The following is a 23,491-nucleotide window of genomic DNA, read 5'->3' as shown; positions in this document are numbered from 1 at the left end:
AAGCCTCTCTTTGGCTCTAGAGCTTGTGCACATGTGGCCGTGCACTCTCTCTCTCATGCATGCACACACACGATTATGATTTTTTTTGGGGGGGGGGGGGGATGACATCTCTTCTAAAGTGGCCATCATTTTGTATAACTTCTCTCTTGGTGAAACCAAAACATCTTTCACTTACTAATTGACAGTAACCCTTCTGGACATGTAACGAAAAAGCAATAAAAATACTGTAAATTAAAAGAACACTAGCCATTTTGTGCTTCATGAAAAAATGCTTGAAAATCTTGGGCCACAGAAATACAGAGCTTTTACAAATCACAAAAAAAAAAAAAAACACCAAAATAGCCATTATTACAACTACTATGATTATTAAAACCATTTGTTGAGCATATATTGTGTTCTATTTTAAATAAATCATCCCCTTTAATCCTAAAAGCACCCATTTTATAGCTGTGGAAACTGGGCTATGAAGAAGTTATGTCACACAGCTGTAAGAGGCAGATCCAGTACTGAAGTCCAGTTTTCTAGACCAAAGTCATTTTTACATCAAGTCACACAGCAGTACAAACTACACAAGTGGCATATCCTGTCACAGATCTAGAAATCAGACTGCCCAGGTCCAGATCTGCTAACCACTTAACATGTGACTCCCAGCCCTACTTTCTCACCCGTAAAACTGAGGTAACAATAGTTCCTACCTCACAGAATCACTGTGAAAATTAAACAAGGTAATCCACCTTAAACACAATAAATGTTGACTATGATGACCATTTTAGTGTTTGTATTAGATGGAATTACATAAAACTTCCATTAGCCTCCATCTATGCTACGTGAGAATAAAAGCTCTTTATTCTTTAAAAGAATAATATTCTATATATGAGAATATATTCTATGTATTAGAATATACTTTATGAAATGATATATATACTCTATAAAAGCTCTAAAAACTGTAGGGTGGTCCCTAGAAATTTTACCCTAAGCTGTTAGTTTCTATTCACCTAACATCGGGACAGCTGCTATTTTCCTGTAGCTTATACAGTCATGACCTCCACAATGCATTGCTACTGAATTCCTTTTTAAAATAACCTTAAATCAGCTTGATTATCCTTACCATTTAAAGCCATTCCCCAAGAATTATTCTAAAAAATTTTTTTTGATGTTTTTATTTATTTTTGACACAGAGAGAGACAGAGCATGAGCAGGGGAGGGGCAGAGAGAGAGGGAGACACAGAATCTGAAGCAGGCTCCAGGCTCCTAGCTGTCAGCACAGAGCCCGAGGCGGTGCTTGAACTCAGGAACCTCAAGATCATGCCCTGAGCTGAAGTCGGACATTTAACCGAACTGAGCCACCCACACGCCCCTCCCCAAGAATTATTCTAAATTTGCATTGAATTCTGTTGCTGATTTATAAACAATTCAATCAAGTGACCTTTATGAGCATCCAAAACTACAAAGGGAACTAGAAAATTAAGGTTTCTTCTTATATAAGTGCCATAAAAGTGATAAAGATAGTTACTACTAAACTTTTCACCATTTCTTTATATTGCATTTTAGGAAAATAATTGTAAGATTAATACATAATTACTGATAGTACTAACATTTGAAAAATTATAGCAGCTAAGACGATTTTGCTTTTAAAGTATAAGACAAAAAAATACAAGATTAACACTGAGTCATATTTTCAAATTCAGGGTTAGAGTACTCTGGTTTTATTTCAACCAACCACTAATATCTGTGAGGAAATAAAAGCCACAAGGTGGGGATGTTACTCCATGAAAATTGAAGTATTTACGTAGACTGCCCTCTGGATCTCTTGCCATATATGAGCCTTTTTCTATAGTTCTACTTGTCTTTTTCCTGTATGTCTGTGTGTGTTATTAAGTTTAAACTATTTTGTTCTGTTAGTCTTGAATCTTCATTAAAAGAAAAAAAAAAAAAGTCACCCATAAAGCCACCCTTCCTAGCTGAAGCTTTTAAAATGATGTCAATTTTTGGTCCAGAAGAATACCAAAGATCATCCAGTCCAAAACCTAATACTTTAGAGGAAATAAAATTATCACCAGTAAAAGTGGAGTGATAATCCTAAATTCACTTAACTATTAATTGACAAACCAAGTCAAAAACCTCTAGGCTTCTCCACTAATCTAGTTTCTTCTTTAGTACATTACAATGAACCTATACTCCTGGGAAATAAGACCAAAAATAATGACATTCATAACCAAAACCCTGAATGCAAACAAATGCATTCTAGAAAAATGCTTCCGGTTTTAAATGTGAAAGATATCAAATTGCACATCACTTGCCTTTAATTCCCATGATACCAAAAATAAAGGCATAAAGACTGCCAAATAAAGCCCAGAATGAATCTTGTCATGCAATGTTTATTAAGAAAAAAGATTTCCCAACTTTAACTCATACATTTTGACCTTTTTCAAGTTACAAGGAAAAAAAGGCTAAGAACTTGAATAGTAATAAATCTATCCAACCAGCCATACAAACATGAGAAACAACAGCAAAGCAAATTTACTATCAGTTTGCAATTAATCATCTAAATTAAGTAAGTTCTACCACAAAAAAAAGACAAGAGGTGGTATAGTTTTAGAGAGGGCAGTATAAATTCCAGTTCTACCTGATGGTGAACATTCTAAGATGTACAAAAGGCCCTTAAATTCAAAAAATAATTATTGTTACCATTTTAGTGTATTTCTCTTCAGATTATTTTCCATACAAAATATATGGCTTCCATGCTTTTTTCCCCAAAATGAGTTCATGCCTCAAAGTTTTGTAACTTCCTTTTCCCCCTACCTACGAACTTATTTCTGTGGCAAACATAATCAGGTGCCATCTTAAAATGCCCCAATGAATAATATTAGTCTTGCTTGGGGGGCAGGAATAGGAAGACTTGACTAGGGGAATCATCACCTACTCAAAACTTAAAGGAGGGGTGCCTGGGTGGCTCGGTCGGTTGGGCATCCGACTTCGGCTCAGGTCATGATCTCACCGTCCATGGGTTTAAGCCCTACATCGGGCTCTGTGCTGAAAGCTCGGAGCCCGTTGCATGCTTTAGATTCTGTCTCCCTCTCTCTCTACCCCTCCCCACTCAAGCTCTGTCTCGGTCTCTCTCAAAAATAAACATTACAAAAAAAATTTTTTTAATTAAAGGAAAATATCTGTAGAAATGGAATAAACGTTTTCTGTTTTATGTGCTTTTCAACCCTCCTCTAGCTGATCCTCACAAACACCCAGGTCCCAGGTTGGCTATGGGTCCCTTCCCCTCACCCCACTACCCAGAGGGTCTACAAGGTTAAGGAAGAGAGTGTATGGGGCATGTGTGCTGCGGGATGTGGCCAAGGCTGCTTACGTGTCCCCTGCAGAGTCCTTGGGCATGGATTTCAACAAACATGAGTGGACACACTGTTAAGATGGAATTCATGAAAAGCCCCACCTTTGATTTTAGTTCTCTGATTCTGCCCCACCCTGGGAGTTCTGAGTTCTCAACCCCCAACAAGCTGACTTGATTAAAAATAACATATTTACTGAGCACCTCCCATGAGACAAACATTTGCTAAAAGCTTTACAGGCAGAAGTCCTTCATTAAATCACCTCGTAAGCTGATATAACATCACCATTTCACTAGATAAGAAAATTAAGGCTTAAATTATTAGGCTGAACCTTATAAAATCAAAGTACAGTTATTCAGGCATCTTTTTAACCAAAAGAAAGAGAAATCTCATAAAATTCAATCTAATTACATGGCGAGTAAGTCAGGGTTGAAGCTCTTAGCCAGTATTCTCCACTGCCTACTCATGGAACCTACCAGGCCCGAATGGAGCTCCTTTCCCTACCTCCTGCTAATTTGTCCCCAATCCATGCAAATCTAATAGGGATGAGGGACACATCTTGACCAAATATGTAAGCAACTCTGATCAAATACATGCTGTTCTGAACTCCATTAAAAGGACTCTTCCCAGGGGTGCCGGGTATCTCAACCGGGTAAGCACCCAATTCTTGATTTGGGCTCAGGTATTGATCTCATGGTTCCTGAGATTGAGCCCCACTTCCAGTTCTGCGCTGACAGCACGGGGCCTGCCTAGGATTCTCTCCCTCTCTCTCTGCCCCTCCTCCGCTCACGCAGGGCTGGGGCTCCTGCTCGCTCCTTCTCTCTCTCTCTCTCTCAAAATAAATACACATTACAGAAAAAAAAAAATCTCTCTGTATGTCACATACTAGGCATGCTCAAAGCAAAATACTCCTATCCAGGGAAATAACACAGCACTTTATATTTTTCAAATTACTTTCTCATACTGCCACCTATCTGAATATAAAAAAAGTCTTTTTGAGGTACGATGGGCAGCTATACCCACATTTTACAAAGACCAAAGACATAAAGTAACTTATTCAAGACCACTGCAAGCTAGTAGCTTACTCAAAACTAAAATTCAGCTTTCCCAACACAGGTACAAACTGTCACCGTATACTGCATCTCAAAAGCCATAAAACTTTCTTCATTTTTATTCTTTTAAAGTGAGCCCAATGTGGGGCTTGAACTCACGACCCCGAGATCAGGAGTCACATCCTCTACCAACTGAGCCACCAGGCACCCCAGAATCCAGAAAACAAAAAACAAAGCAAGGGGTGCCTGGGTTGAGGGCATCAGTCAGTTGAATGTCTGACTCTTGGTTTTGGCTCGGGTCATGATCCCAGGGGGTCGTGGGATCAAGCCCTGCATCCAGCTCAGCACTGAGTGTGGAGATCCCCTCTCTCCTTCTTCCCCTCTCCCTACTTGTGCTCTCTCTCCCTTTCTAAAATTAAAAAAAAAAAAAAATTAAAATTAAAGCCCCATGGATTAAAAAAAAATGTAGGGAGATTACAGAATATGTACAACTTAAAATAAAATACACATTTTCCAAACACAACTCGTTGTTGAAATTTGCCATAAGCAAAAATATTGTAAAGGAAGTGTTAAAATTTAAGTCCAAGAAATTTATGGTTTTGCAGTGCTTAAAATCATATATTAATAAAAACATTTATAAAAGCTCTCTGAATAACACTTCACAATTTTCCAGAAATTTAAGAGTCAGATATTTGTTGAGTTTTAACATTTTTATCTATCTTAATGGGACAAAAAATTATGAAAACACCATGTAGAGAAACACGCATAAAACAGCAAAGTATCAGGAGACCTATATTCTGTCATCCATTCACTATTGTATTAATTCATGCCTTCACTCAATAATCATCTGACTGCTACCAGATGCAGTTACTATAATAGACGCTTGAAACCAGGAGACTAAAAGCTTAGTTTCCTCTCAAGAACTTTACGAACTAGGACAGGAAGATGATTAAAGAGACAGCACAATACAATGTGAAAAATCCTCTGGAATTATCTAGAAAGGACAACTTACCCCAAAAGAAGGGACAAGGAAAGTCTCCTAAAAGAAGAAACTCACCAGATGCACCATAAAGAACAGAAACCATCCAGGGTGAAGAACGGGTGAAAATATGTAAGACGTCAGTGGAGAAAAATTACAAAATATAAGTAAAGAACATCAAAAACCTGAATAAATAAAGCAATCAGCCTACATGACAAACTTATTGCAAAGGTTAAGTACTCAAATTAATCTAGAGATTCTTTCCATGTAAACTGAAATTCAAATAGCATTGTTCCTGGAACTTGACAAACAGTCCTAATATTCTTCTGGCAAGAGTTTAGAGAAAATTTTTAAAGAAAACAGAAGGAATAATTTCCCTAGATATTAAGATTTTCTCATCAGCCAAAGAAACTAACATAATGTGAAATTAGACTAACAGACTAATGGGGAGGAGCCCCAAAACAGATACATGCACATATGAACAGGATATATATACTCTGAAAACTACAGAAGACTTATGAGAGAAATTGAAGAGGGCACAAAACAGTGGAAAAGCATTCCAGGCTCATGGGCTGAAAAAATGAACACTGTTAAAATGCCTATACTACCCAAAGCAATCTACACATTTAATGCAATCTCTATCAAAATAACACCAGCATTTTTCACAGAACTAGAACAATCCTAAAATTTGTATGAAACCACAAAAGACCCCAAATAGCCAAAGCAATCCTGAAAAAGCAAAACAAAGCTGGAAGCATCACAATTCCAAATTCCAAGCTGTATTACAAAGCTGTAGTCATCAAGATAGTATGGTACCGTCACAAAAACAGACACATAGATCAATGGAACAGAAGAGAAAACCCAGAAATGGACCCACAACTATATGGTCGACTCATCTTTGACAAAGCAGGAAAGGACATCCAATGGAAAAAAGACCATCTCTTCAACAAATGGTGTTGGGAAAACTGTACAGCAACATGCAGAAAAATGAACCTGGACCACTTTCTTACACACCATACACAAAAATAAATTCAAAATGGATGAAGGAACTAAACGTGAAACAGGAAACCATCAAAATTCTACAGAACACAGGCGGCAACCTCTTTGACCTCAGTTGCAGCAACTTCTTACTAGACACATCATCAAAGGCAAGGGAAACAAAAGCAACACTGAACTATTGGGACTTCAGGATAAAAAACTTCTGCACAGCAAAGGTAACAATCAACAAAACTAAAAGGCAGCCTATGGAATGGGAGATACTTGCGAATGGCATATCTCATAAAGGGTTAGTATCCAAAATCTATAAAAAACTTATGAAACTCAACACCCAAAAAACCCAGTTAAGAAATGGGCAGAAGAGATGAATAGACATTTTTCCAAAGAAGACAACCAGATGGCAACAGACACATGAAAGCATGCTCAACATCATTCATCATCAGGGAAATATAAATCAATACCAAGATGAGATACCACCCCCTGCCTGTCAGAATGGCTAAAATCAACAACAAAGGAAACAACAGATGTTAGTGAGGATGCGGAGAAAGGGGAACCCTCTTCCACTGTTGGTGGGAATGCAAAGTGGTGCAGCCACTCTGGAAAACAGTATGGATATTCCTCAAAAAGTCAAAAATAGAACTACCCTACAATCCAGCAATGGCACTACTAGGTATTTACCCAAAAGATACAAAAATACAGATTCAGAGAGGTACTGCACCCCTGTGTTTATAGCAGCACTATCGACAATAGCCAAACTATGGAAAGAGCCCAAAACTCCAACAACTGATGAATGGATAAAGAAAATGTGGTATAAATATATACAAGGGAATATTACTCTGCTATCAAAAAAAGTGAAATCTTGCCATTTGCAATGATGTGGATGGAGCTAGAATGAATCATGCTAAGGGAAATAAGTCAGTCAGAGAAAGGGAAATATATGATTTCACTCATGTGGAATTTAAGAAACAAAACAGATGAACAGAAAGGCTAGAAGGAAAGAGGGGGCAGGAAACAAGGGGGGGGGGCAGCAAACAAGGCTCTGAGCTGTCAGCAGAGCCCGATGCCCACAGTTTGTTCTCTATCATTAAGAATCTCTTAGTGGTTCAGTCAGTTAAGGATCCAACTTTGGCTCAGGTCATAAAAGATTCTTAATGATAGAGAACAAATTGTGGATTGATTGGGTAGATGGGTGATGGGTGTTAAGGAGGGTGTACTTGTGATGAGCACGGGGTGTTGTATGTAGTGATGAATCACTGAATTCTACTCCTGAAACCAATATACTGCACTGTATATAAACTAAATAAGAATTTAAATAAAAATTTGAAAAAAATAAAAAAACAAAATTATTATTAAACCTGCTAATATCAATAACCAGTTCCTTGAACAAGCAGTAAATGGCCACACACATATTTATGACAATAAATGAATTATACATATTTAGACATGAAATACAAATGATAAAACAAGCAAAAAAATAAGAAAATTTGTAAAAAAAAAAAAAATGCACACTGAAAAATGATGAAATTATACACTCCTCAAAATTTAACTTAAAACATGCTAAACACAATGCTGGTAGAATTATGGGAAATTTTCATTTATACATAATTATACATTCCTGGAAATCAATTCCATATTGCTCAAGAGGTAATCTGATAAAATATAACAAGAATTTTTTATTCATATGTTCTGACTTCAAATTCCACTTTGTGAAATTCACCCTCAAGGAGTGTGGACTGCCTCCAAACAGCTATGAACAATTTTTCTCCCTCCAGGCACAGCCCCCTACCCCATCAAGGGATAGAGACTATCTCCCATCCCCTTGAATCTGGTATGGCCTTGCCACTTATTTTGACAGAATATGGTAGAAGTGATGCTGGTGCAGTTGTGGGAGGCCTGGGAGCTTCTGTTTAGCTGTCTTGGGAGCCAACCACCAATTACGACACTACTAGGATATGAAGAAGTCAACCAGGCCAGAGAATGGACACTCCTAATTGAATCAAGGCACCTGGGCAACAGGCCCAGCCCATCATCATATGAGACCAGCAGAACCACCTCGTCAATGAGAAATCATGAGAAAGAACGAATCACTGTTTGAAGCCACTAACCTTTGAAGTGATTTGCTGCTTAAGGACAAAGATGAGAAGGGCAGGTGGAAAAGTAGTTTAGAAGTGCAAAAACTCAAATTGGCATATATTCAGGTAACTACATCATACATTTAAAATATTATATAAAATCATTTTCAAATTCATGAACTATATCCCACAGCGAACATCATCTTTAATGGGGAAAAACTGAGAGCTTTCCCCCTGAGGTCAGGAACAAGACAAGGATGCCCACTCTCACCACTGTTATTTAACATAGTACTGGAAGTCCTAACCACAGCATTCAGACAACAAAAAGAAATGAAAGGCAACCAAATTGGAAAGGAAGAAATAAAACTTTCATTATCTGCAGATGACATGATACTCTATCGAGACAACCCGAAAGACTCCACCAAAAAACTGCTAGAACCAATACATGAATTTAGTAATGTCACAAGAAACAAAATCAACGTACAGAAATCTGTTGCATTTCTATACACCAATAATGAAGTGGCAGAAACAGAAATTAAGAAAACAATCCCATTTACAACTGCACCAAAAATAAGATACCTAAGAATAAACCTAACCACAGAGGTGAAAGACCCGTACTCTGAAAACTATAAAACACTGATGAAAGAAATTGAAGATGGCACAAAGAAACAGAAAGACATCCCATGCTCATGGATTGGAAGAACAAACACTGTTAAAATGTCCATACTACCCAAAGCAGTCCACGTGCAATCGCTATCAAAATACCAACAGCATTTTTCATGGAATTAGAACAAACAATTCTGAAATGTGTATGGAACCACAAAAGACCCTGAATAGCCAAAGCAATCTTGAAAAAGAGAAACAAAACTGGAGGAATCACAATTTCAGTTTTCAAGTTATATTACAAAACTATACTAATCAAAAACAGTATGGTACTGGCACAAAAATAGACATAGATTAATCCAACAAAATTAGAAAAACAGAAATAAACCCACAACTATATGGTCATTTCATCTTTGACAAAGCAGGAAAGAATATCCAATGAAAAAAAGTCCCTTCCAGAAATGGTGCTGGGAAAACTAGACAGCAACATGCATAAGAAAGATATTAGACCACTTTCTTACACCATACACAAAAATAATTTCAAAATAGATTCAAGACCTAAATGTGACACCTGAACCTATAAAAATCCTAAAAGAGAACACAGGTAGTAACTTCTTTGACATCGGCTGTAGCAACTTTTTTCTACATATGTCTCCTCAGGCAAGGGAAATAAAAGCAAAAACTATTGGGACAACATCAAAATAAAAACCTTCCATGCACAAAGGAAACAATCAACAAAATTAAAGGCAACCTATGGAATGGGAGAAAATATGTGCAAATGGCGTAACCAATGTTAGGACCCAAAATATACAAAATAACTTACAAAACTCAACACCCAAAAAACAAATACAGTAAATCTTGGAATGCGAGTAACTTGTTCTGTAAAGTGTTTTGCAAGACAAGAAAACATTTCTAATAAATTTTAATTTGATAAATGAGCAATGTCTTGCAATACAAGTAGTACATGACACTGAACGTCACATAATCAATCACAACTGAGCCAATGGTTCTTGAAATTTGCTTTGATATATGAAGACTTTGGATTACAAGCATCTTTCCAGAAGGAATTATGCTTGTAAACCAAGACTTTTCTGTAATCCAATTTAAAAATGGACAGAAGAGGGTGCCTGAATGGCTCAGTCAGTTAAGCTTACGACTCTTGATTTCGGCTCAGATCATGATCCTGCGGTTGGTGGGACGGAGACCAAGTCGGGCTCCGCACTGACAGTGCAGAGCCTGCTTGAGATTCTCTCTCTGCCCTTCCCCCACACTCTCTCTCAAAATAAATAAACTTAGACAAAAATGGATAGAAGACATGAAGAGATATTTCTCCAAAGAAAACATACAGATGGGCAACAGATACATGAAAAGATGCTCAAAAATCACTTACCATCAGGAAAATACAAATCAGAAGTACAATTAGATATCACCTCACACCTGTCAGAATGGCCAAAATTGGCAACAAAAGAAACACGTGTTGATAAGGATATGGTGAAAAACTCTCTTGCACTGTTGGTGGGAATACAGACTGCTGCAGCCACTCTGGAAAACAGTACAGATGTTCCTCTAAAAGTTAAAAATAGAACTACGCTATGATCCGCAATTGCACTACTGGGTATTTACCCAAAGAATACAAAAACACTAATTCAAAGGGATACACGCACCCCTATGTTTATGGCATCATTATTTATAACAGCTGCGATACAGAAGGGAGCCCAAGTATCCATCGATTGATAAATGGATAAAGAAAATGTAAAAGACAGAGAGAGGTAATGTGATATTATCCAGACATAAAAAAGAAGTCTTGCCATTTGCAAAAACGTGGAGCCAGAGAGTATTATGCTAAGCAAAACAAGTCAAAGAAAGACAAATAACATATGATTTCACTTATTATGTGGAATTAAGAGGCAAACAAGCAGGGGAGCCTGGGTAGCTCAGTCGGTTAAGCCTCCGGCTTTGGCTCAGGTCATGATCTCATGGTTCGTGGGTCTGAGCCCCGAGTCGGGCTCTGTGCTGGCAGCTCAGAGCCTAGAGCCTGCTTCAGAGTCTGTGTCTCCCTCTCTCTCTCTCTCTCTGCCCCTCCCCCCTCTCTTCTCTCCCTCTCTCTCAAAAATAAATATTTTTTTTTAAAAACAAGAAACAAGCAAATGGGAAGTAAAAAGGAGAGAGAAACCAAGAAACAAGAGAATCAAGTTCTCTTAACTATAGAGAACAAACTGATGGTTACCAGATGGGAGGTGGGTGTGGGATGGGTGAAATAAGTGATGAGCACCAAGTGACATTTGGAATTGCTGAATCACTACATTGTACACCTGAAGCTAATACAACACCGTACGTTTACTAACTGGAATTAAAACAAAAACTTAAAAAAAATAAAGTACATGAATTATATTAACTGTATAAACGAAAAAACAAATCTAGTAACACATACACATTGCTAATATTTAACAGAAACTTTCATATGTTCATCAATATGGACCCAAAGATAGGCTACAACTGGGGCTTTAAATTCACTAGGCCTTTTTACCTTACAATGTTATTAACAGCAAAATACTTTAGAAAAGTAAATGAAATCATCCAGTGTGATCACTTTACTAACCTGTATTTTGTACGAGGTATACTTACTGTCTCTTCCAGGCAACCATCAGTGGAATTCCTAGCTGCATAGGCCTCACCATTCATTATCTCTGACCATCCATTCAGCAAAGGAACAAATCTGACTGAATCATTAATCCTTATTCACACTTCTTTGCTCAGGAAAACCCATCCCACAATTGTAAATGGGCCTATAAACCCCACTAGCTTTTCAAAACCAACAATCACAACCCACTATAACTACTATCAACAAGAATGATGTCAAAAAGATCAAGAATACAGAATTACTGACATCAAGGCATATAAATTACATTTAGAACACTTCAGAACTGAATATTCATCAGACAGTATGAGCTGACACAAATACTGATTTAATATTAAAAATATTTACAGATAAGTCTCAGAAATAATCAAAATATTCTGTTTAGTTTTTGAGAGAGAGAGAGGGAGGGAGAGAAATCATCCCAAGCAGTCTCCACACTGCCAGCACAGAGTCCGAGCAGGGCTAGAACTCACGAACCATGAGATCATGACCTGAGCCGAAATCAAAAGTTAGATGCTTAACCTACTGAGCCACCCAGGCGACCCAAAAATAAGAATATTCTTTTGTTGAAATAAAGACTTAACATGTACAGTAATTTTAACTTTTGTCTCTATTTCAAGAAACTGCAGGAGATTAAAAATGATTTCACTAAAGGGGAGGAACCAAGATGGCAGAGCACCATGGAAGTTTTTTTTGCGTCTCACATCCATGAAATACAGCCAGATCAACATGAAACCATCCTGTACACTTAGAAAACTGATTTCAGGATTAACACAACAATCTGCACAACCTGAACCACAGAACTCAGCAAGTATGCGGTGCAGAAGTGAACTGGGGGAGAGAGAAGCCATGGAGGGCAGGGAGCTGTTTTTGCTTGTGGAGAAAGGACAGAGACGGGCAGAGAGTACGGGAAAAGCACCCCTCCCCCCAAAAGCAGCTGGAGAGAAAGTGGAAAATTGGAAAAACAGCCACAGGGAATGAACTAAAATGGGAGAACAGAGAAAGGAGAGGGTTTAAATTCCACTAAGGCTATATAAACAGAGAGAGCGCAGAGTCTGAAACTCTGCAGCTCCATACGTGCCAATGCTCTGGTGGGAAGGGGAAATCCCCAGAAGCAGAGTGAGGTCCAAGAGTCTTCGGGCCACACAGGGAGAGGCAGTTCCCCTGCTGGGAAGACATTTGGTAGAGGCTTTACAACCCCTGAACAGGCAAAGGTGCCAGCAGACTCCGGAGAACAACCACATTCGCTGGTGCTGAAACAAGGTCAGTAAGAGTGAAGCCAGGTGCCAGATGTGTGTTGAGATTTGTCACAATCCCTGAAACGCTACCACTACACGATCACGTGAACATTTCCTGGGGCAGGCAGGCACCCAGCCGCAGTCTCTGGGCATCAGCAGCAGCACAGTCCAGAGAACGTTCCTGGGTGTGGCCAGCACCCGGCCATTGCTCAGTGAGACCCGCCCCCAGAAAGTTTGAGCAGCACAAAGCCACAGTCCCTCAGAAGTGAGGGGTCGGGAAACACAGCCTACTCAGACGTAAAATTCAGGAGGGAGGTGCCACCTAGCAACCTGAGAGCTTGGTCACGGACAATTTAAAAGCAGGGAGTAGACAAACGCTGGAAACAAAGGACGCGTGCCTGACTGCTGATCACGGAGAACAGCATTCAGATACTAGAGACTAGGTAGCTGGGTGACGCCATTTTCACCCCTCCCACGCATGCACAAAAACACCTACAAAGCGGCACTATACACCTCAGTAAGCTAAGCAGCGCCATCTAGTGGAGAACAGAGCCGTTTCACTAAGGTGGCCCAACTAGACCAACATCACTCTTCAGGAACAACAGAAGTCTCTCTGCCTGCTTAGTTTACAGACTATAAATTGCTTCATGGTTTGACTTCTAAGGGAAAACGGTGTAATTTCAATCTTATTTCATTTGTCCATCTATTAAATTTTCTTTTTTCTCTCTCTCATTTCTTCTTTTTCTTAAATATAGAAAGAGACAAAATTTATTTTTATTTTCAATTTTTATTAAAAATATTTTTTTCTACTATACCGTTTACTTTTTGGCAATTTTCCCGAATTCTATTTTGCTTCCATCATTTCACTTTATTCTATTTCATTGTATTCATTTTTCAAATTTTCAACATTTTCCTTTTTTTCCCTTTTTTTCCCTTTTTTCTCTAATCTATCAAGCTCCTTTCAACCACCAGATCTTTCAACCACCAGACCAAAGGACCACACCTAGGATCTAGCATAATTTACTTGATTTTTGTGTGTATGCATGTTGTTTTTAATTTTTTAATTTTAATATTTTTGTCATTACTTCCTTTTCTTCCTTCAAAATGACGAAATGAAGGAATTCACCCCAAAAGAAAGAGCAGGAAAAAACAACAGCCAGGGACTTAACCAACACAGCTACAAGCAAGATATCTGAACCAGAATTTAGAATCACAATAATAAGAATACTAGCGGGGGTCGAAAATAGATTAGAATCCCTCTCTGCGGAGATAAAAGAAATAAAAGCTAGTCAAGATGAAATAAAAACTGATATAACTTAGCTGCAATCTCAAATGGATGCCACGGCAGCAAGGATGGATGTGGCAGAGCACTGAATCAGCGATATGGAGGACAAACTTATGGAGAATACTGAAGCAGAAAAAAAGAGGGAGACTAAGGCAAAAGAGCATAATTTAAGAATTAGAGAAATCAGGGGTGCCAGGGTGGCTCAGTCAGTTGGGTGTCCGACTTTGGCTCAGGTCATGATCTCATGGTTCGTAAGTTTGAGCCCCGTGTCGGGCTCTGCGCTGACGGCTAGGAGCCTGGAGCCTGCTTCGGATTCTGTGTGCTCCTCTCTCTGTTTCTCTCTCTCTCTCTCTCTCTCTCTCTCTCTCTCTCTCTCTCTCAAAAATAAAGATTAAAAAAAAATTTTAAAGAAAAAAAGAATTAGAGAAATCAGTGACTCATTAAAAAGGAACATCAGAATCATAGGGGTCCCAGAAGATGAAGAGAGAGAAAAAGGGTTAGAAGGGTTATGTGAGCAAATCATAGCGGAAAACTTTCCTAACCCAGGGAACGACACAGACATGAAAATCCAGGAAGCACAGAGGACTCCCATTAGATTCAACAAAAACCAACCATCAGCAAGGCATATCACAGTCAAATTCACAAAATACTCAGGTAAGGAAAGAATCATGAAAGCAACAAGGGAAAAACAGTCCTTAACCTACAAGGGAAGACAGATCAGGTTTGCAGCAGACCTATCCAAAGAAACTTGGCAGGCCAGAAAGGAGTAGCAGGTTATATTAAATGTGCTGAATCGGAAAAATATGCAGCCAAGAATTTTTTATCTAGCAAGGCTGTCATTCAAAATAGAAGGAGAAATTAAAAGTCTACCAGACAAACAAAAGTTAAAGCAATTGGTGACCACTAAACCAGCCCTGCAAGAAATTTTAAAGGAGATTCTCTGAGAGGAGAAAAGATGGGGAAAAAAAGAGAGAGACAGAAAGAGACCAAAAGAAACAAAGACCAGAAAGGAACAGAACACCACCAGAAACTCCAACTCTACAAGAAACATAATGGCAATAAACTCGTATCTTTAGGTACTCACTCTAAACGTCAATGGACAAAATGCTCCAATCAAAACAATGGATAATAACACAATGGATAATAAAGTAAGATCCATCTATATGCTGCTTACGAGAGACCCATTTTAGACCAAAAGACACCTTCAGATTGAAAGTAAGGGGATCAAGAACCATCTATCATGCTAATGGTCGACAAAAGAAAGCTAGAGTAGCCGTACTTCTATCACTCTTAAAAATAAAGAGATGAAGAAGGGCATTACATCATAATTAAGAGGTCTATCCACCAAGAAGACCCAACAATTGTAAACATTTATGCTCCAAATGTGAAAGCACACAAATACACAAATCAATCACAAACACAAAGAAACCCATTGATAATAATACCATAATAGTAGGGGACCTCAATACCCCATTTACAACAATGGACAGATCATGTGAACAGAAAATCAACAAGGAAACAATGGCTTTGAATGACACACGGACCAGATGGACTTAACAGATATATACAGAACATTTCACCCTAAAGCAATGGAATACACATTCTTCTCAAGTGCACATGGAACATTCTCCAGAAAAGATCATATACTGGTACACAAATCAGCCCTCAACAAGTACAAAAGATCAAGATCACACCATGCATATTTTCAGACCACAACACTAAGAAACTCAAAATCAACTACAAGAAAAAATTTGGAAAGATAACAAATATTTGGAGACTAAAGACCATCTTACTAAAGAATGATTGGGCTAACCAAGAAGTTAAAGAGGAAATTAAAAAGCACATGGGGGTCGCCTGGGTGGCTCAGTCTGTTGAGCTTCTGACTTTGGCTCAGGTCATGATCTCGCAGTCTGAGTTCAAGCCCCGTGTCGGGCTCTGTGCTGGGACAGCTCAGGGCGTGGAGCCTGCATCGGATTCTGTGTCTCCCTCTCTGTTTGCCCCTCCCCCACTCATGCTCTGCCTGTCAAAAATAAACAAACATTAAAAAAAAAAAAAAAAAGCACATGGAAGCCAATGAAAATAATAACACCACAGCCCAAAACCTCTGGGACACAGCAAAGGCAGTCATAAGAGATAAATATATAGCAATCCAGGCCTTCCTAAAGAAGGAACAAAAGTCTCAGATACACAACCTAACCTTACACTTTAAAGAGCTGGAAGAACAGCAAATGAAACCCAAAACCAGCAGAAGACAGGAAATAATAAAGATTAGAGCAGAAAGCAATGCTATTGAAACCAAAAAAACTGTAGAATAGATCAATGAAACCAGAAGCTGGTTCTTTCAAGAATTAACAAAACTGATAAACTCCAAGTGAGTCTGATCAAAAAGAAAAATGAAAGGACCCAAATAAATAAAATCAAGAATGAAAAAGGAGAGATCACAACCAACAGAGTAGAAATAAAATCAGTAAGAGAATATTGTGACCAATTATACGCCAATAAAATGGGCAGTCCGGAAGATACGGACAAATTCCTAGAAACATATAAACTACCAAAACTAAGAAAGAAATAGAAAATTTGAAGAGACCCACAACCAGGAAAAAATTCAAATCAGTAATCAAAAATGACCCCAAAAACAAGAGTCAAAGCCAGATGGTGTTCCAGGCGAATTCTACCAAACATTTAAGGAAGAGTTAACACCTATTCACTTGAAGCTGTTCCAAAAAATAGAAATGGAAAGAAAACTTCCAAATTCTATGAAGGCAACATGAGCTTGATTCCAAAACCAGGCAAAGACCCACTAAAAAGGAGAACTACAGAGCAATTTCCCTGATGAACATGGACGTAAAAATCCTCAACAAGATATTAGCCAATGGTATCCACCAATACATTAAAAAAAATTACTCACCACAAGCAACTGGGATTTATACCTGATATCTAGGGCTGGTTCAATATCCGCAAAACAATCAATGTGATACATCACATCAATAAAAGAAAGGACAAGAACCACAAGATCTTCTCAATAGATGCAGAGAAAGCATTTGACAAAATACAGCATCCTTTCTTGAAAAAAAAAAAAAAAACCTTAAGAAAGTACGGAGAGAAGGATCATACCTCGAGATCATAAAAGCCATATGAAGGACCCAGTGCTAATATCATCCTCAATGGGGAAAAACTGAAAGCTTTCCCCCTAAGGTCAGGAACAAGACGGGGATGTCCACTCTCGCCACTGTTATTCAACATAGTATCCAAAGTATTAGCCTCAGACAACACAAAGGAATAAAAGACATCCAAATCAGCCAGGAAGAGGTCAAACTTTCACTCTTCACAGATGACATGATACTCTATATGGAAAACCCAAAAGATTCCACCAAAAAAACTACTAGAACCAATTCATGAATTCAGCAATGTCGCAGGATATAAAATCAATGCACAGAAATCAATGGCATTCCTATACATCAAAAATGAAGCAAGAGAGGGGCGCCTGGGTGGCTCAGTCGGTTAAGCATCCGACTTTGGCTCAGGTCATGATCTCACAGTTTGTGAGTTCAAGCCCTGCGTTGGGCTCTGTGCTGACAGCTCAGAGCCTGGAGCCTGCTTTGTGGATTCTGTCTCCTGCTCTCTCTGCCTCTCCCCCGCTCGTACTCTGTCTCTCTCTCAAAAATAAATAAAACATTAAAAAAAATTTTTTTTAATTTAAAAAAAAAAAAGAAGCAACAGAAAGGGAAATCAAGGATTCGATCCCATTTACAATTGTACCAAAACCATAAAATACGTAGGAATAAATCTAACCAAAGAGGTGAAAAATCTATACACTGAAAACTATAGAAAGCTTATGAAAGAAATTGAAGACACAAAAAAAGGAAAAATATTCCATGCTCCTGGATAGGAAGAACAAATATTAAAATGTCAATACTACCCAAAACAATCTACATATTCAATGCAATATCTATCAAAATAACACCAGCATTCTTTACAGAGCTAGAACAAACAATCCTAAAATTTGTATGGAACCAGAAAAGACCCTGAATAGCCAAAGCAATCTTGAAAAAGAAAACCAAAGCAGGAGGCATCACAATCCTGGACTTCAAGCTGTATTACAAAGCTGTAATTATCAAGACAGTATGGTACTGGCACAAGAACAGATCAATGGAAAAGAATACAGAACCCAGAAATGGACCCACAAACGTATGGCCAACTAATCTTTGACAAAGCAGGAAAGAATATCCAGTGGAATAAAGACAGTCTCTTCAGCAAGTGGTGCTGGGAAAACTGGTCAGTGACATGCAGAAAAATGAACCTGGACCACTTTCTTACACCATACACAAAAATAAACTCAAAATGGATGAAAGACCTAAACGTAAGATAAGACAGGAAGCCATCAAAATCCTCGAGGAAAAAGCAGGCAAAAACCTCTCTGACCTTGGCTGCAGCAACTTCTTCCTCAACACATCTCCGGAGGCAAGGGAAACAAAAGTAAAAATGAACTATGAAACTTCTGCACAGCAAAGAAAACAATCAGCAAAACTAAAAGGCAACCAATGGAATAGGAGAAGATATATGCAAATGACATATCAGATAAAGAGTAACTTTCCAAAATCTATAAAGAACTTATCAAACTCAACACCCAAAAAACAAATAATCCAGTGAAGAAATGGGTGAAAGACATGAAGAGACACTTCTCCAAAGAAGACATCCAGATGGCCAACCGACACATGAAAAAATGCTCCACATCATTCATCATCAGAGAAATACAAATCAAAACCACACTGAGATACCACCTCACACCTGTCAGAATGGCTAACATTAACAAGTCAGGCAACAGATGCTGGCGAGGAGGATGCGGAGAAAGAGGATCTCTTGCACTCCTGGTGGGATATGCAAACTGGTGCAGCCACTCTGGAAAATAGTACGGAGGTTCCTCAAAAAATTAAAAACAGAACTACCTACCCTACGACACAGCAATTGCATTATTAGGTATTTATCCAAGGGATACAGGTATGCTGTTTCAAAGGAACACATGCATCCCAATGTTTACTGTAGCACTATCAACAATAGCCAACGTATGGAAAGAGCCCAAATTCCCATCAATGGATAAATGGCTAAAGAAGAAGTGGTGTATATATATACAATGGCGTATCACTCAGCAGTCAAAAAGAATGAAATCTTGCCATTTGCAACTACCTGGACGGAGGGTATTATGCTAAGCAAAATTTGTCAGTCAGAGAAAGACAAATATCATATGACTTCACTCATATAAGGACTTTAAGATACAAAACAGATGAACATAAGGGAAGGGAAACAAAAATATTATAAAAACAGGGAGGGGGACAAAACATAAGAGACTCTTAAATATGGAGAACAAACAGAGGGTTACTGGAGGGACTGTGGGAAGTGAGATGGGCTAAATGGGTAAGGGGCATTAAGGAATCTACTCGTGAAATCATTGTTGCACTATATGCTAATGTGGATATAAATTTAAAAAAATAATAAATTTAATTTTAAAAAATTACTTCACTAAAATATACTTAAGTTTAAATTTATAACAATTTCTCAATATCCAATTAAGAAATGAGAACATATTGGGGCGCCTCGATGGCTCAGTTGATTCAGTGTCTGACTTCGGCTCAGGTCATGATCTTGCAGTCCATGAGTTCGAGCTCTTGCGTCAGGCTCTATGTTGACAGTTCAGAGCCTAGAGCCTGCTTCAGATTCTGTGTCTCCCTCTCTCTCTGCCCCTCCCCTTCTCATGCTCTGTGTCTGTCTCAAAAAGAAAATAAACATTTAAAAAAAACTTTTTTAATAAATAAACATTAAAAAAAATTCCTTTCAGGGCACCTTGGTGGCTCAGTTGGTAAACATCAGACTTCAGCTCAGGTCATGATCTCATGGTTTGTGAGTTGGAGGCCCGCATCAGCCTGTGTGCTGACAGCTCAGAGCCTGGATCGAGCTTCAGATTCTGTATCTTCCTCTCTGCTCTTCCCCTGCTCGTGTGCTCTTGTTCTCTCTCTCTAATATAAATACACATTTTAAAAAATTTTTTTTAATTTTTTTTTAAAGAAATGAGAACACATGTTAACATATTTGTAGGACCTTGTACTTTAAAATCTGGTATATATTCACCTCACTAAATGTTTTATAATAGACTTTAAATATTTTCTTTCATCAAATCTAAGATAGCATAAACTATATGATGAACCATTATTAAGAAACTAAAGGTGAGACTGGATGGCTCAGGTGGTTAAATGAGTGACTCTTGATTTCACAATCGTGATTTCACAGTTGTGAGATCAAGCCTCTCTCTCTAAAACAAATAAATAAAACTTAAAAAAAAAAACCTCTCTCCCTTTCCCTCTGCTCCTCTCCCACTTGTACTCACCCTCTCTCTCAAAAAATAAATTTTTCTTAAAAGTTCATTTCTTCACTTTCAGAGAAAGGGGGCAGGCAAACAGGGAAGGGACAGAGAGAGAGGGAGAGGAAGATTCCCAAGTAGGCTCCATGCTGTCAGCGCAGAGCCCAACAAGGAGTGTGATCTCACAAACCGTGAGATCGTGACCTGAGCCGAATCAAGAGTCTGACGCTTCACTGACTGAACTACCCAGGTGTCCTGATAAATCATTTTTCTTTAATTAAAAAATACTACCATTAAACTATATGACATATATCTATTTCGGACATTAAAATGTGTCTTAGAAGTGATGAAACACGGTAAATAAAAACATCTGAAAAAATTTCAAATCAGATATTATACATCTGAAGCATCTCTACCATACCTTCAAATACAGGTGGGAAAACTTCTGGAATACAGACTCTGTCAGTGAAGACAACCATGAAAGCAGATACATTCAAGATGCAAATACAATGCAGTGAGTTATTAGAGAAGTCTTTGCTCAGATACACTATAGATAGCTCAGTAAGATAGGTAAACCAAGGGAGAATATATTAGTTACTTAATATTCTCCAGGAAAGCAGCTAACAATGTTTATTCCAGAAGTAGAAAAGGACATTTTCTTTAGAATAAACTAAGTGGAGATCCAACAAGGCGGAGCAGCAGGGGGACCCGAAGTCCCCTCGTCCCTCAAACACAGCAGTGTTGAGGCCAAAGGACTTTGAATTCCAAGAGTCCGGGCTCCAGAGTGACAGAGACGTCTCTGGGCACCCACGGGGACAACCTGGTGGGCCATAGGTGCGTGATTGCGAGTTGAGAGAGATAAACCGAGCTGCGTAGGCACGGAGGGGCAGGATCCCCTTCTGCAGAGAGACAAAGGAAGAGGAACGGAGGCTGGGGAAGCACAGGACTGTATCTGGGGGAGAGAAAAACCACCGACCCAGCGACAAAGACCCAACCCCTGACTGCGGGGCCTCCTCCGGACTGGGGCTGGCCGCCCTGCCCTGTTCCTGCACCTGGGGAGAAGGGGGGCCAGCCCGGGGCTCGGGAACTAGTTCGGAGGCCCAGCCCGCGGTGGGAGAGAGCGGTCCCCTGCCCTGGAGTGCCGTGGGAAGAAGGGGCTTAGCCGTTCAAAGGCAAGCAGCTCTGCCTGCGACCGCCAGCCAGAAGCCATGTATCAGGCCATGTACCAGGCCAAAAGCCGGGCGCAGAGAGCGGGCTCCTTGAAGACATCGGGATGTGAATCCCAGCCGAGCACCAGGGAGGCACGGGAGTCGTCCGAGCGGGATAAACCGCCTGGACGGCGCCCGCGGCACTGCGACGATGGCTTGAACAGAGTGGTGTGGGACACCCAGTCCGTGGAGCAGTCGCCATTTTTTCCCCCCATCACCAAGCTGGGGCCTCAGGGAAGGGACAGCGGGACCCGCCACACCAAACCACGCCCCTCCGCACACCCCTCCACGTGTGCTAAGCTAACTGTGGTTCTCCTGGAGCTATATTGACGCTGATGAACCAGACAGCCCCTCCTCCAAACCAGCACTGCCACCGCTTCCAAGGCACCCAGTGGTTTTACATTTATTCATTTAATTATTGGACAATTAATATTATATATATATATATATATATATATATATATATATATATATATATATATATATTTCCTTCCTTTTCTCCTTCTTATTTCTTCCCTTCTCTAGTCTGGTTATTCTGGTTGTTGGTTTGTTTGAGCAGACACCTTCAATCTATCGCTTTAGGCCTGTTCTACACCTCCTTCTTTATTTCCCCTCTCCCTCCCCTCCCCCTTTCTCTCTCTCTGCATAAAGCCGTTTAGTTTCTCTGCCTGGTCAATTTTGTTTTCCTTTCTTTTTCCCTGCCCCTGTCATGTCTCTCTTTGCAAGGGATAAGTCCTCTTCTATCAAGAACAGCCTCACCCTGTTGTTCTGCTATAGCTGGTGTTTTGGGTTTTTTTCTGTTTTGTTTGTTTTCTTTTCCAGGACTACTTCCACGAACAACTCAAAGCACACCTGGTGGAGGGCCCAAACCATCACTAAGAGTAGGGAGATAAAGCAGCCAGAGTCAAAACAACAGAGAGCAAGTAACACACTCTAAAAAACAGCTCCTGAAGGTCCAGGCCCTGGACAGTGTTACGACCCCTCTTTAATATAGTAGTGTTTGCAGGAGAAGGACATGTAACAAGCTTTTAAAACACATAAGGGACAGAAAACTAGCCAAAATGACAAAACGGAAGAATTCTCCTCAAAAGAAATTCCAGGAAGAAATGACAGCTAAAGAATGACCAAAACAGATATAAACAATATAACTGAACAAGAATTTAGAATACTAGTCATAAGATTAATTACTGGGCTTGAAAAAAGCATACAAGACAGCAGAGAATCCACTGCTGCAGAGATCAAGAAACTAAAAAATAGTCATGATGAATTAAAAAATGCTGTAAATGAGCAAAGTGAACTAGAGGCAGTGACAGCGAGGACTGAAAAGGCAGAGGGGAAAATAAGTGATATGGAAGATAAAATTATGGAAAAATATGAAGCTGAGAAAAAGAGATAAAAAACTTCTGGACCACGAAGGGAGAATTAAGAGAACTAAGGGATTCAATGAAACGTAATAATGTCTGTATCATACAAGTTTCAGAAGACGAGAGAGAAAAAGGGGCAAAAGGTGTACTTAAAGAAATGACAGCTGAGAACTTCCCCAATCTGGAGAAGGAAACAGACATTGAAATCCAGGAGGCACAGAGAACTCCCTTCAGGCATAACAGGAATTGATCTTCTGCATGACACATCACAGTGAAACTGGCAAAACACAAACAGAGGATTCTGAAAGCAGCTAGGGACAAATGGGCCTTAACCTACAAGGACAGACACATAAAGGTAGTAGCAGA

The 23,491-nt window shown here is 39.3% G+C and overlaps 1 protein-coding gene across 2 annotated transcripts in view; it reads right to left on the bottom strand.

The window, feature by feature from the left end:
• The window catches only part of UBE2V2 (ubiquitin conjugating enzyme E2 V2), a 59,462-nt gene that overhangs the window by 24,713 nt on the left and 11,258 nt on the right, over positions 1 to 23,491 (bottom strand). The window lies entirely within an intron of this gene.

Source organism: Felis catus, chromosome F2 (assembly GCF_018350175.1).
Source record: "Felis catus isolate Fca126 chromosome F2, F.catus_Fca126_mat1.0, whole genome shotgun sequence".
Lineage (NCBI taxonomy): Eukaryota > Metazoa > Chordata > Mammalia > Carnivora > Felidae > Felis > Felis catus.
The sequence above is the reverse complement of the archived record's forward strand: the minus strand, read 5'-3'. Positions and strand labels throughout refer to the sequence as shown.